Genomic DNA, 14,384 nt, shown 5'->3' on the forward strand with positions numbered 1-14,384 from the left:
CAAAGTGGGGATTCACTAACCATTTAACAAGTTTGAGCCAAAGGATATTTCGTTATTTGGTTTAGTAATACGCAGAAAGGCTAGAATGGGTATAGAAAACAAATGATATATAAGAACCCTTAGATTATTAATCCCCCTCTTTATTGGAGAGAAATTCACGCTTTAGCTACCATAATTTACCGAGAGTCCTAGATCAGAAAACTAGAATGGTCTTGACTTCATTTGCTAACCTAATTGATTTGCATACGTAGGTGAGCTCATTTATTGAATAAGTGATACCATGGTATGAATATGACAGGAATCCTCATATACCAAACAATACATATGTGTGTGACTTATGAATTATATTGTATCGATATATCAATGAATTGTGCTTAATGTTTGATTCATAAGTACATAAATTTATTTAATTACTTTGGTCCTGATGATGCAAAAAATTAGTAGTTGAGCTCCTCGTCGTAATGGATGGATGAAGTTGTGATTAGGGTCGTCTCTGTTGGAGGAAAACCTACAAAACGAACTGGGTGGAAGAGTAACATGCTGGTCTGATGCTTAAGTTAGTAAGAGAGAAAGATTTTTGAGAGAATTGTTTGAAGAGTGATTTTTGTAGAGTATTTTGTGTGTACCTTTAACTTCTGTTGCCTTCTCTTTTATAGTTGTGTGCCTAATTAATGGGCAATGAATCACTGTATTTATGCTCAACGGCTATTGCGTTACAAAATCTTTGTTTGAAGTTCATAGCTCACTTTGTGACCGTTACTCCCGTTGTTTACGTTTTGTCATCAATGAGCGTAATAAATGCATAACGTCTTCTCTTGGTTAATGATGATCTCTGCTTAATGACAATCGTAAATTTCTGACTCATTAGTTCCCCCCTTGTTTGAATTCTCGTCTGTTTAGACAAGATGAAAACATAGCCATTTGACGCTTCGTATTTCATGTACGACACGTTTATGTCGAGTTGATGTTTGATTTGTTGAGTGCCACGTGTACGGTCAAGATGTGTTTGACGTGTAGACTTTTCTTGGTTTTCCCATGCACGTTTTGGCCATTTATCTCGCATTTTTCCCTCTTGTTTCATTTTCTTCGTAATCTTTCCTTGTTAAGTTGGCATTTTAGGATTTGTCTCTTCTTCAAGCTTTCTTTTTCAGTTCTGCGTTTCTTGGTAAGTTCTTTGTGCTCCTTTCTCTTTTTCTGTTCTTCGATGGTAGATTACTCTTTTGTTAAGATCAATTGTCCCTCAGTAGGCTTTCTTTTTGCTCGCGTAGGTTGTTTGCTTGAGGTTGTGGAGAGAGAGTGTCTCAAGTGGGTTGGTTTCTTTATGGGGGAGGACTGTCTGTATAGGTTAGTCATTTCCTCTTTATTTCCTCTGGTTTCTTGTTTTGCTAGAGTGGCTAGGTTTCTGAAAATGTCTGGGGAAGTTAGGTCTAGTGAGTTGGAAATAGGGTTGTCTTCGTCTGATGATTGCAAGGTTCCCAAATTTACTTCCCCTTCTACTCCCTATAAGGCCTGGAATATCCAATGTGTCCTCTTAGAGAAAGATGAGAAGCAAATCAGGGATATGTTTCAATTTCATGATTCAGTTAGAATTAGGATTCCGAGTGATCAGGATAGGGCCTGTCACTCTTATGCGTACGAAGTTTGTTTTTATGAGGCAGATTTCACTAGCAGTCTTCGTCTTCTTGTTCACCATTTCGTTAGGGAACTTTTTGCGTATTTTCATCTTGCCCCAGCACAGTTAGTGCCTAATTTTTGGCGGATTGTCATTTCTTGTATGGTGGTATGGATGTCTGCCAATGACAGGGATGTCATCAAGAAAGATGAGTTTCTCCACTTTTATCATTTGAGAAAGTCTAAAGACCCTAGCTACATGAATTTAAGCCATGGGATAGGGCGTCTAGGTTAATACTTGACTATGTCGTCCCTTCGAAATTGGAAACCAAACTTCTTCTTTGTCTCGGGCAATGGTTGGGAGTTCGTCCCTGGTGAGGACCTGGACGAAGCCCTTAAGTTTTTTCGTAGTTAGGGAACCCTTGTGTTTGGTGCGTCTTTCTCGTTTGTTCTTTCTGTTATTTATTTGCTCTTCATGAGTGACGATGATATGTAATATACTTGCTTTTTGCAGTTCCTCAACGCCCTTGTCTGACGAAGAGATATCACGATCGTGAGTACTTGGAGACCATCAAATATTTTGACGAGCTTGTCTCTCCCTAATCGCTATTCCTTCATTTTCTGGGTTTAGAACTGTCTAGTAAGGTTTGGAAAAACCTCAAAGTTGTGAAAAAGAGTGAGTGTTCCATCTTATTTTCTCTCTTTTTTTATTTATTTATTTATTTATTTTTATTTTTAATTTATAGTTTCTCCTTCCTTTCAAGAATGATGACCAGATTCAGCAAACAAAAGCTGGCTGAAGCTTAAGAGAAGAAAGCAAAAGGTGGCCTCGTCAGTGGCCTCTTGTTGAGGAAACGTTTGAAGGCAGGCGATGTTTCCAAAGATGATCTTGTAGTGACTTCTCCTTCTGCCCATTCACTTGCTAAGCGTCCTGCCTCTCCTGCCTTGTCTCTGGAGGTGATTGCTTCCACTGGGGAGGAAGCCAAGAAGAAGGTTGTTGGCAAGTCTTTTATGCCGATGTTGCTACCCTAAAGGCTCATAAGGCGCTCTCTGTGGACGGCCTAAGTCCTTTGATGGCTAAGTCATCCAGTGAAGTGATGTTGTCTCATATTTAGAAGCTTGTGTAGGTATATCTAATATTATATATAGTATCAGGAGCCTTTAAGAAGGTGTTGCTACGTTAGGAAAAATGACCTCTTAAAAAACTGACGCATATGTAACTTTAAGTTAAAAGAGCTGTACGATATCGTTTCAATAATCTTAGAATTTTAACTTTTACTTCTGCAACACCGTTTGAAAGCATCTCACTATAAATAAAAAAAATAAAAGACTCAAACCAAACGTTAGACAAAAAAAGCTTGCGTTTCCATTCGTTAAACACAAGCCGGCCAAAAGAAAAACCCTTCCTTGCCGATTTGCGTATCAGTTTGCCCCATGTTCTGTTTCCTCTCTACAACAGAGTGCAAACTTGCCCACTTAGATTTCTGCCATCAAGTCAGTTTAGAGTCACAAGAGAACAATCGTTACATCGTTTGAAGATTCTATTAATAATCGTTTGGAATCAGCCGATACAGAAGGAGAGGGGACGATAGAGAGATGGTAAGTCTGAATAACCAGTTCTGTCATCACCGTTAGGGCCTCTGCCCATAAGTTCTGTTTTTAATTTTACAAATTGGGGTTTTTTTTGGGAGAATCATTTGGGCGTTATTTATGATTTGGGTATTTTGGTTTGATCGGTTATGATTTAGGTTTTTCGGTTGGGAGTAGTTTTGTTTAATTTATGTAGATAGACGGGTTAGATTTGGTTTAATCTCTTACCCTACTGTCTTCTTTAGGTTTGCTGTCAATTTAGGGATTTGAAATTAGGGAAACAATCTAGAAGATCAAATTCTAAATGAATTGTTATTAGGAATTTTTAGTTTCTGGGTTTTGTATCAAATTCTAACTGAATTGTTATTAGGAATTTTCAGTTTTCTGGGTTTTGTTCCTTTGCTTTCATGAATTTCAGTTTCATATTTTGTTTTGTTTTGTTTTTGCCTATTTGGGTTGCATTCGTTTTGGATATCTGTTTAAAATCAACATGCATGACTTTTTTTATTTTTTATTTTATTTTTTATTTTTATTTTTACAATTGGTATTTATTTCATTCCTTCTTTCTATGTTTTTGTTTCTGATGTTCTCTTTGTTCGTTTTTGTCTAGTTATTTGAGTGCTTTTTATTAAAAAATTAAAATAAGATTTAATTTTTATAGATCATAGTGATTGAGGCATTGCATTAGAACGAGTACCAAATATTTTGAAAGGTAAGTTTTTACCAATGTTAACTTTTAAAAACCCAACCTAAGGCTAGGACACAAAGTGGGGATTCACTAACCATTTAACAAGTTTGAGCCAAAGGATATTTCGTTATTTGGTTTAGTAATACGCAGAAAGGCTAGAATGGGTATAGAAAACAAATGATATATAAGAACCCTTAGATTATTAATCCCCCTCTTTATTGGAGAGAAATTCACGCTTTAGCTACCATAATTTACCGAGAGTCCTAGATCAGAAAACTAGAATGGTCTTGACTTCATTTGCTAACCTAATTGATTTGCATACGTAGGTGAGCTCATTTATTGAATAAGTGATACCATGGTATGAATATAACAGGAATCCTCATATACCAAACAATACATATGTGCGTGACTTATGAATTATATTGTATCGATATATCAATGAATTGTGCTTAATGTTTGATTCATAAGTACATAAATTTATTTAATTACTTTGGTCCTTATGACGCAAAAAATTAGTAGTTGAGCTCCTCGTCGTAATGGATGAATGAAGTTGTGATTAGGGTCGTCTCTGTTGGAGGAAAACCTACAAAACGAATTGGGTGGAAGAGTAACATGCCGGTCCGATGCTTAAGTCAGTAAGAGAGAAAGATTTTTGAGAGAATTGTTTGAAGAGTGATTTTTGTAGAGTATTTTGTGTGTACCTTTAACTTCTGTTGCCTTCTCTTTTATATTTGTGTGCCTAATTAATGGGCAATGAATCACTGTATTTATGCTCAACGGCTATTGCGTTACAAAATCTTTGTTTGAAGTTCATAGCTCACTTTGTGACCGTTACTCCGTCGGTTACGTTTTGTCATCAATGAGTGTAATAAATACATAACGTCTTCTCTTGGTTAATGATGATCTCTGCTTAATGACGATTGTAAATTTCTGACTCATCAGTTCCCCCTTTGTTTGAATTCTCGTCTGTTTAGACAAGATGAAAACATAGCCATTTGATGCTTCGTATTTCATGTACGACACGTTTATGTCGAGTTGATGTTTGATTTGTTGAGTGCCACGTGTACGGTCAAGATGTGTTTGACGTGTAGACTTTTCTTGGTTTTCCCGCGCACGTTTTGGCCATTTATCTCGCATTTTTCCCTCTTGTTTCATTTTCTTTGTAATCTTTCCTTGTTAAGTTGGCATTTTAGGATTTGTCTCTTCTTCAAGCTTTCTTTTTCAGTTCTGCGTTTCTTGGTAAGTTCTTTGTGCTCCTTTCTCTTTTTCTGTTCTTCGATGGTAGATTACTCTTTTGTTAAGATCAATTGTCCCTTAGTAGCCTTTCTTTTTGCTCGCGTAGGTTGTTTGCTTGAGGTTGTGGAGAGAGAGTGTCTCAAGTGGGTTGGTTTCTTTATGGGGGAGGACTGTCTGTATAGGTTTGTCATTTCCTCTTTATTTCCTCTGGTTTCTTGTTTTGCTAGAGTGGCTAGGTTTCTGAAAATGTCTGGGGAAGTTAGATCTAGTGAGTTGGAAATAGGGTTGTCTTCGTCTAATGATTGGAAGGTTCCCAAATTTACTTCCCCTTCTACTCCCTATAAGGCCTGGAATATCCAATGTGTCCTCTTAGAGAAAGATGAGAAGCAAATCAGGGATATGTTTCAATTTCATGATTCGGTTAGAATTAGGATTCCGAGTGATCAGGATAGGGCCTGTCACTCTTATGCTTACGAAGTCTGTTTTTATGAGGCAGATTTCACTAGCGGTCTTCATCTTCTTGTTCACCATTTCATTAGGGAACTTTTTGCGTATTTGCATCTTGCCCCAGCACAGTTAGTGCCTAATTCTTGGCGGATTGTCATTTCTTGTATGGTGGTATGGATGTCTGCCAATGACAGGGATGTCATCAAGAAAGATGAGTTTCTCCACTTTTATCATTTGAGAAAGTCCAAAGACCCTAGCTACATGAATTTAAGCCATGGGATAGGGCGTCTAGGTTAATACTTGACTATGTCGTCCCTCCGAAATTGGAAACCAAACTTCTTCTTTGTCTCAGGTAATGGTTGGGAGTTCGTCCCTGGTGAGGACCTGGACGAAGCCCCTAAGTTTTTTCGTAGTTAGGGAACCCCTGTGTTTGGTGCGTCTTTCTTGTTTGTTCTTTCTGTTATTTATTTGCTCTTCGTGAGTGACGATGATATGTAATATACTTGCTTTTTGCAGTTCCTCAACGCCCTTGTCTGAAGAAGAGATATCACGATCGTGAGTACTTGGAGACCATCAAATATTTTGACGAGCTTGTCTCTCCCTAATCGCTATTCCTTCATTTTCTGGGTTCAGAACCGTCTAGTAAGGTTTGGAAAAACCTCAAAGTTGTGAAAAAGAGTGAGTGTTCCATCTTCTTTTCTCTTTTTTTTTTTTATTTTTTTATTTTTTTTATTTTTTTTATAATTTTAATTTATAGTTTCTCCTTCCTTTCAAGAATGATGACCAGATTCAGCAAACAAAAGCTGGCTGAAGCTTAATAGAAGAAAGCAAAAGGTGGCCTCGTCAGTGGCCTCTTGTCGAGGAAACGTTTGAAGGCAGGCGATGTTTCCAAAGATGATCCTGTAGTGACTTTTCCTTCTGCCCAATCACCTGCTAAGCGTCCTGCCTCTCCTGCCTTGTCTCTGGAGGTGATTGCTTCCACTGGGGAGGAAGCCAAGAAGAAGAAGAAGGTTGTTGGCAAGTCTTTTATCCCTACTTTCTGGCACAATGCCGATGTTGCTGCCCTAAAGGCTCATAAGGCGCTCTCTGTGGACGGCCTAAGTCCTTTGATGGCTAAGTCATCCAGTGAAGTGATGTTGTCTCATATTTAGAAGCTTGTGTAGGTATATCTAATCTTATATATAATATCAGGAGCCTTTAAGAAGGTGTTGCCACGTTAGGAAAAATGACCTCTTAAAAAACTGACGCTTATATAACTTTAAGTTAAAAAAGCTGTACGGCATCGTTTCAATAATCTTAGAATTTTAACTTTTACTTCTGCAACACCGTTTGAAAGCATCTCACTATAAATAAAAAAAATAAAAGACTCAAACCAAACGTTAGACAAAAAAAGCTTGCGTTTCCATTCATTAAACACAAGCCGGCCAAAAGAAAAACCCTTCCTTGCCGATTTGCGTTGCAGTTTGCCCCATGTTCTGTTTCCTCTCTACAACAGAGTGCAAACTTGCCCACTTAGATTTCTGCCATCAAGTCAGTTTAGAGTCACAAGAGAACAATCGTTACATCGTTTGAAGATTCTATTAATAATCATTTGGAATTAGCCGATACAGAAGGAGAGGGGACGATAGAGAGATGGTAAGTCTGAATAACCAGTTCTGTCATCACCGTTAGGGCCTCCGCCCATAAGTTCTGTTTTTAATTTTACAAATTGGGGTTTTTTTTTGGGAGAATCATTTGGGCGTTATTTATGATTTGGGTATTTTGGTTTGATCGGTTATGATTTAGGTTTTTCGGTTAGGAGTAGTTTTGTTTAATTTATGTAGATAGACGGGATAGATTTGGTTTAATCTCTTACCCTACTGTCTTCTTTAGGTTTGCTGTCAATTTAGGGATTTGAAATTAGGGAAACAATCTAGAAGATCAAATTCTAAATGAATTGTTATTAGGAATTTTTAGTTTCTGGGTTTTGTATCAAATTCTAATTGAATTGTTATTAGGAATTTTCAGTTTTCTGGGTTTTGTTCCTTTGCTTTCATGAATTTCAGTTTCATATTTTGTTTTGTTTTGTTTTTGCCTATTTGGGTTGCATTCGTTTTGGATATCTGTTTAAAATCAACATGCATGACTTTTTTTTTTTTTTTTTACAATTGGTATTTATTTCATTCTTTCTTTCTATGTTTTTGTTTCTGATGTTCTCTTTGTTCGTTTTTGTCTAGTTATTTGAGTGCTTTTTATTAAAAAATTAAAATAAAGATTTAATTTTATAGATCATAGTGATTGAGGCATTGCATTAGAACGAGTACCAAATATTTTGAAAGGTAAGTTTTTACCAATGTTAACTTTTAAAAACCCATACCGGCTCAGTATGTAACCAGTCTATTTGCCTTCTTATATACTATTTCTTCTCTCAATTTTTCCCTTTTTTAATTATTTTTTTTTTTTTATGCTCTTTTTCCTCTGCTGGAAGAAACCAGTGACACTTGATGAGAAAGAACAAAGGCCTGCCTTCACTCGCCTGCCACCACTGGTCAGCCAGTGAAACCACTACCGGTAAAACTGATTTCTTTCTTTTTTCCCTTTCAGTTGTACTGCTTTGGATGTTATTTCTTAATCTTCTTCTCCTTTACTATTATAGAGTGAATTGGGGAATTGACCTTTAATTAGCAGTAGTTGCATTGATATTTATTTTAGGTTTTTTTGCTGTATACCCATAACCAGTAAAGTTATTGTTTTTTGTTTTTTTTTCCTTCTCTTTTTCAAATCTGGGGATTAAATATGATTTAGGTTTGAATTTTTTGTTGGATTGCTTTAGATTTTGTTATTTGAGTTAAAAACTTAAAATGCAATTGAAACTCGAAAGGCTTGAGATACAGAGATGGGAGAGACAGAGTTCGTAGGGCACCAAGAGATAAATATTTAAGGCCGCCATAACCATTAGTTTTTCCTCTACCATCCTTCCCTTGCCAGACTTAGGCCACCAGAACCACAATCACAAAGAGAAACAGTTTGAGGGAGATTCAAAGTTCTAAGAAAAAAAAATCAGTTCTAATTCTTATTTTTCAGATTTGTATATTCATTTTTTTTTTGTTAATGCTATTGTTTAAATAATGTGGTAAGTCCATCCAAACCTGATCTCCTCCTTTTCTTTTATCAAATTTCTATTTTTTTTCTTTTCAATTTCCTGTAATTTTCATTTACTCCTCATTCTGTCATGAAAGGGGAGAAGAATTTAGAAAGTTCTTCTGCAAGCATTGCAAATGATTGATATTCAAGACTCACCAAATTTGGGGAACTGTAGATTTTTTGGTATCTCCTTTCCTGTCAATAAAAATGGCCCAAGAGAAGATTAACCATTTTCCAATAATACAGACACAAAGTGGTAAGTTTATCTCCTACTCTTCCTCTTCTCTTATAGATTACACTTTTTCTCTATTTTTGAAACCCAAATTCCAAAGGGTCTGCTATTTCTTTCCCAGTATAAAACCACTTCATAGTATAATTCACAAATTTTTCAGAAGATGGATGATCATGAAAGTGAGTAAATAATAGAAATTCAAGAATCAACAGTTTAAAATGGTTCGCAAAATATAAGATACTTCCAGCTAGAACTAATCAGTGCAACAACCTTAGGAATTTAAAAGGTGTTCTTTATTGGTCATGTCATCGCATGCTTAGTATTTTAAATTTTTTAATCCACTGGTAGCTTCTGATTTGGCATAGGATTCTTCTGCATTGTCAAGGATACTTGGACAAACCTGTATTTGGGGTCTATTCTTCTTATAGTGACCTAAGCCGTCTTCAATAGCCAAAACTTTGAAACAAACACATTCTTAGTTGGTGGCTTCATATTTGTGGATCTCAAAGATTTGGTCGAGTGGTGGGTTAACTTTTATCTCTCCTAAAGAGCTAAATTTTGGGGTACAAGAATGCTATTTCCTGGCAGCAAAAGAAGAGGTCCAGGTCTTCCTAACAACATGCTCTTTGGTGGTGCTTATGTGTAAGGTTTGTCAGAGTGGTCGAGAATTTTTTTAAAGTTATTTCCATAATCTCACTTTAATAGCAACAATTGGATAAATCTTATTTCTTGCTGCCAGAGTGGTTAACAATTGCACATGGCCCAAATGGGTGTTAATTTGAATGCTATGTGATTAGAGTTCATTAAAATTTATAGATATGACAACTGGAAAAGTTAAGGAAGTATTCAATCTGACTCATGAGCATACTAGAGTGAGATGACAAGACAAAAGGGTGTTGAACAACCTTGAGAAAACATGTAAGAATCTACAACCTATTAATATTTTGTGTAAGATCTACTTTCGACGGGTTTAAAAATCTGCACCTATTACAAAGAATACAATTTTTGTCTCGTGTAAAATCAATATTTTCATTAATGCTATGTTAGATACCTACTTGACTTTTTTTGTTCTTGATTTAGTTTGGTTGATTGGATGAGGTTTGATCCTTCAGTAATTTCAGATTTTGTTTGTTCATTTCTCCAATGCATTTTAATCAATGATTATTTCTATGTGTGAAAGAATCCTCTTTTGTAAATAGATCAACTGTTTCTATGATGTCATATGGCAATTTGCTATTTTTTTGGAACTGTTTTGTGGTGGTTGAGTTTTGGAGTTGGTTAGCTAAATCTTATTTGCTAATACAATGTTAGTTGTGCCTTTTCTCTGTATGTAATTTGGTCTTTGCATTATGTGGGAGGCATGTATTTATATAAAAGAAGCTAGATTACTTATGAAACCAATGCTTTCTTAGGTCCTAATTTTTCACAAAGTCTGTTAGTGTCACATGAAAATTATAAGCACTGCAACATTGCTATTTTTTTCCCCTAATGACCAAAAGTGAAGTGCAAATTCAGTGTGCAAAAAAAGGGAAATTATAACCAGCCTGGGATTCTGCTTTCAGAGATTTAAAGTCAGTTTGGTGTGATCCTCAATAGTCAAGTACTCTTTGTAAGCCTTTTGTTATTTTGGCTATTGAATTGTTAACATTCTAATGTAGGTTTAGACAAATGGCTATCTACTTAAGTTGGTCTCAAAGCTTAAGCAAACAATGATCATTTGTAATGATAAAGAACAACATGAATTTCCTAAACAAGTGTAGAAAGATCACATGCTAGATAGAACTAGACAGAAGGTATACCAGTTGCAAGGTGCTTTAGTCATTTTATATTCTTCAATAGATGGGGAAATTCAAACATTGCAACTGTGTACTAGAGATTGAGAAAGAGTGGCAACAGGAGAACTTACAAATTGTGATTTAAGGTTTTAAACTTACCTTATTTGATTTAATATAATTCCACCTGTTCTTTAAAAGAATTGAATCAATAAAACTTTCAGAAATTGTTGTTTCCTTTGAGACATGAGTTTAATAATATGAACAATTTTGATGAAACCTTTACTCTTTTGCTATGGAATTGTTATTTTAAATTTTAATACATTATCCTTTCTTATTTATCCATTTTTATGAATTTAGTTTCTTGCTCTTTTCATGTTTGGTGCATCTTAATTTGTTATAATATTTTGCTATCTTGGAGAGTTAGTCATGTTATTCAAGTGTGTTCCACTAGAGTCACTACGTACTTCCTCATGTTTGTAAGATTTCAACTTTGTCCTTCTTATTATATGTATTTTAAAATTTTATGAATTGACATTTAATGGGATTTTTCTCTTTAGTTAAATGTGGATGATAGAAAAGGTTTAAGCTAACGTGAAGATGGGAGACATACTTAGGTTTATGGTGGCCGATTGTTTCAACAATTGCATGTTGGTGCACATACAATTATAAAAGAAAATTGACTTATGTGGGTGAGGTGTAACCAATGTATATTACAAAGGTGATTGCAGGTATTTTAAATTAATTATTGTTACTTTTTTTTTTCCTTTATGATTTATATGTATAAATATAACCAAGCTAAAATATTACATTCACTTTTTATGTGTATAACTATAACAAAGCTATCTTAGAATTTTTATCATATCATGTTCACTTTTAATTTGTTTTTCTTATTTATTGGATTTTCCTTGGTCAAGATTGTACTTGCATTATGTAAACATTTCTAGGTTTAGGAATATTTTTTATATTGGCTGATGATATTTTTGATATGTTTAGCCGATGAAGAAATTACGAGATTAAACGCAATGTTCAAAGGCATGGTTGTTGACAACTTTGGGCCTACAAGATTTAGAGATGAAGCATGAAGTCATTACTTATTATTTTTGGATAAGTGCATTTCTTTATTTCTATTACTTATATGTATTGTTGTATTATGTGTTTTGTATTATTTAAACTAACAACAAAACATACTTGCTGATTTCTTTATAAACAGTATACTATAATCCATTCGTTGAATATTATAAATATTATTTTGAACTTTGAATATGATGCAAGAAATCTACTTGAGAAAAATAGTTTGTTTCCATTGCTTTAAGTTTTACATTTTGTTTGCGATTTAAGGTTATAGTAACAACCGATGCTTTGTGATTTTTAAACAATTTTGAAATTGAAGAGAGAAACATATTAGAGAAAACAATGTAATTCTGGATCTAAGTCTATCCAAGTTGCATGGGCAAATATATCTGATGTATAGATATAGATTCCTAGCTTATTGTAGAGAAGATTGATACAATTTATATTTACTATGATTGATTGAACCATTTTCATTTAATATCTATTGATTGTAATTATTAAGAAACATTGTCCAAGACAATATGTGTATACTACCCTGATTCTTAAATTATTCTCAACTGAATATCCCTACCAAAAAAGCATGTAGTAGTATTGCTATATATTCAGTTAGTACTCAATCATGTTAAGATTTCAGAATCATGATTGGATGGGTTGAAGAAAGAATCATCATTCAATTGTGTTTTTTGTGGATATGTGTGTGTGTGTGTGTGTATATAAAAGTATTATTTGTGTGATGTTTTTGTAAATAAATTTTAAGTTGATTTTCTTAAAATGATCCCGCACATTGCGCGGGTTAAATGCTAGTTTTGATAATGTAGGTTGCTTTTTCTTTTTTGCTTTGCTTTTGCTAAGAGAGATTTTTTATTTATTATTTATTATATAGATATATATATATGTAGGATTTGGGGGAGTCCTTGTTTGTCTATGGGAAGCTTCTACATTTGGAGAAGAGAGTGGCCACGTCTGAGCTTATGATTAAATCCCTTTTTGCTAATAATGAGATGCTCAAGAACAAGGTTACCATCCTTACCGTCGAAGTTGAGAATGACAAAGAATGTGTGGCAGCTTTGGAGAAGAGTCTTCAAGTGGAGAAGGACTTTTGCAATCTAAAGGACAAACAAATAGGTGATCTGTAGTTGAAGTTGCAAAAAGCTGGGGCTGTGGCGATGTAGGAGTTCAAGGACTTTGACTCTTACTTAGACGAGCTATGTGATTATTACATGGAGGGCTTTGATCTCTTTAGAAAATGGATGGCAATGCATCACTCGGATTTGGACCTCTCTGGCCTTGTTATGGGTGAGGTTGAGAAGGAACTACTGGCCGATTGTCCTTCTGAGGCCACAGCTGAGAATGTGATGGAAGAGGCTACAACCATAGTTGAGGTGACGGAAGAGGCCATGACTATAACTCCTGCAGATCCAGCTCCTAATGAGTAGTGACTTATTTTCTTTCTATATTTCTTTTTTTGTAAGACAAAAACAATGTCTTTTATGGGCTCATTGTTTTGAGCAAATCTTCTGAACAATCTCTTTGGGCCTGCGTGTTTTGGGCATATATTTTCTTTTTGACAATGACAACCCCTTTTATGAATTGCTAACATGTAATTTTTTATGAGTAAATCTTTGCTGTGTTTAGATGATGAAAGCCTTTTGGATACCTTCATGCTTTAGTTGTGTTAAACATCTTCATGCTTAGTTGTGATTAGACATCCTTTCATTGAGTCATGTTTAAATGATGATGGTAACGAGCTGTGTTTGAACAGTTTTTTTATTAAATCATGACGATGTTAGTTGTGTTTAACAACTTTTTTATGTTTATCTGTGTTTGAACAACTTTTATTTATTTATTTATTTATTTATTGAGTCATGTTTGAATGACGATGTTAATTGTGTTTGAACAATTTTTTTTATGTCTAGCTGTGTTTGAACAACTTTTTTATTGAGTTATGTTTGAATGATGTTGTTAGTTGTGTTTGAACAACATTTTATGTTTAGCTGTGTTTGAACAGCTTTTTTATTAAGTCATGTTTAAATGATGATATTGCGCTATACGCGTGACTTAAAGTCATGCTATTGAAGCGTCTTTAGGTTAACTATTTTTTTGTTTGTTCATGTTTGAATGACAATCATAATAGTTGTGTTTAAACAACTTTTGATTTAGTTGACTTTGATAGTTGTGTATTAGCAACTTTGATGGCTATAACAATGTCGGCTGTGTATTAACAGCTTTTGATTTGAAATTTTAACGATGGAGAACTTGGGGATGTCTCCCAAGAATAACTCCTGAGTGTTGCACATGTTTTTGTTGATAAGTAACTCATGGATAATCATTGATAAATACGCATGGATAATGCTTTAATGTATTATTGATCTATGACTGACGAAAGTAATAACTGTCGTACATACTGATATGAAGATTGGACAACTTGAAATGTAAAAGATTCTTTACTGGTAGTACTTTTGCAAATGTTCTATGTTCCATGGTCGAGGCAATTCTTGGCCATCTAAAGACTTTAGGTAGTAAGAGTCTTCTTTGGAGTAATAGATTACTTCATAGGGGCCTTCCTAGGCTGGTCCTAGTTTTCCTTAGGATGGGTTCTTGTTGCCTGTGA

The 14,384-nt window shown here is 34.8% G+C and overlaps 1 long non-coding RNA gene across 4 annotated transcripts; it reads left to right on the forward strand.

Moving 5' to 3' along the window:
* The first annotated feature begins 6,928 nt into the window (after positions 1–6,928).
* On the forward strand, positions 6,929–13,392 carry LOC112039337 (uncharacterized). 4 transcript variants are annotated; one of them, XR_010626954.1, is made up of 7 exons: positions 6,929–7,207; positions 8,047–8,122; positions 8,791–8,951; positions 9,276–9,574; positions 9,744–9,845; positions 11,260–11,430; positions 11,696–13,392. It is a non-coding gene; the product is annotated as an uncharacterized LOC112039337 (long non-coding RNA). The 4 variants fall into 4 exon arrangements; XR_010626953.1 differs by lacking the exon at positions 8,047–8,122; XR_010626956.1 differs by lacking the exon at positions 8,047–8,122 and having other exon boundaries at positions 12,673–13,392.
* The last annotated feature ends 992 nt before the right edge of the window (positions 13,393–14,384 follow it).

Source organism: Quercus suber, unplaced genomic scaffold (genome assembly GCF_002906115.3).
Source record: "Quercus suber isolate HL8 unplaced genomic scaffold, Cork oak 2.0 scaffold_26, whole genome shotgun sequence".
Classification (NCBI taxonomy): domain Eukaryota; kingdom Viridiplantae; phylum Streptophyta; class Magnoliopsida; order Fagales; family Fagaceae; genus Quercus; species Quercus suber.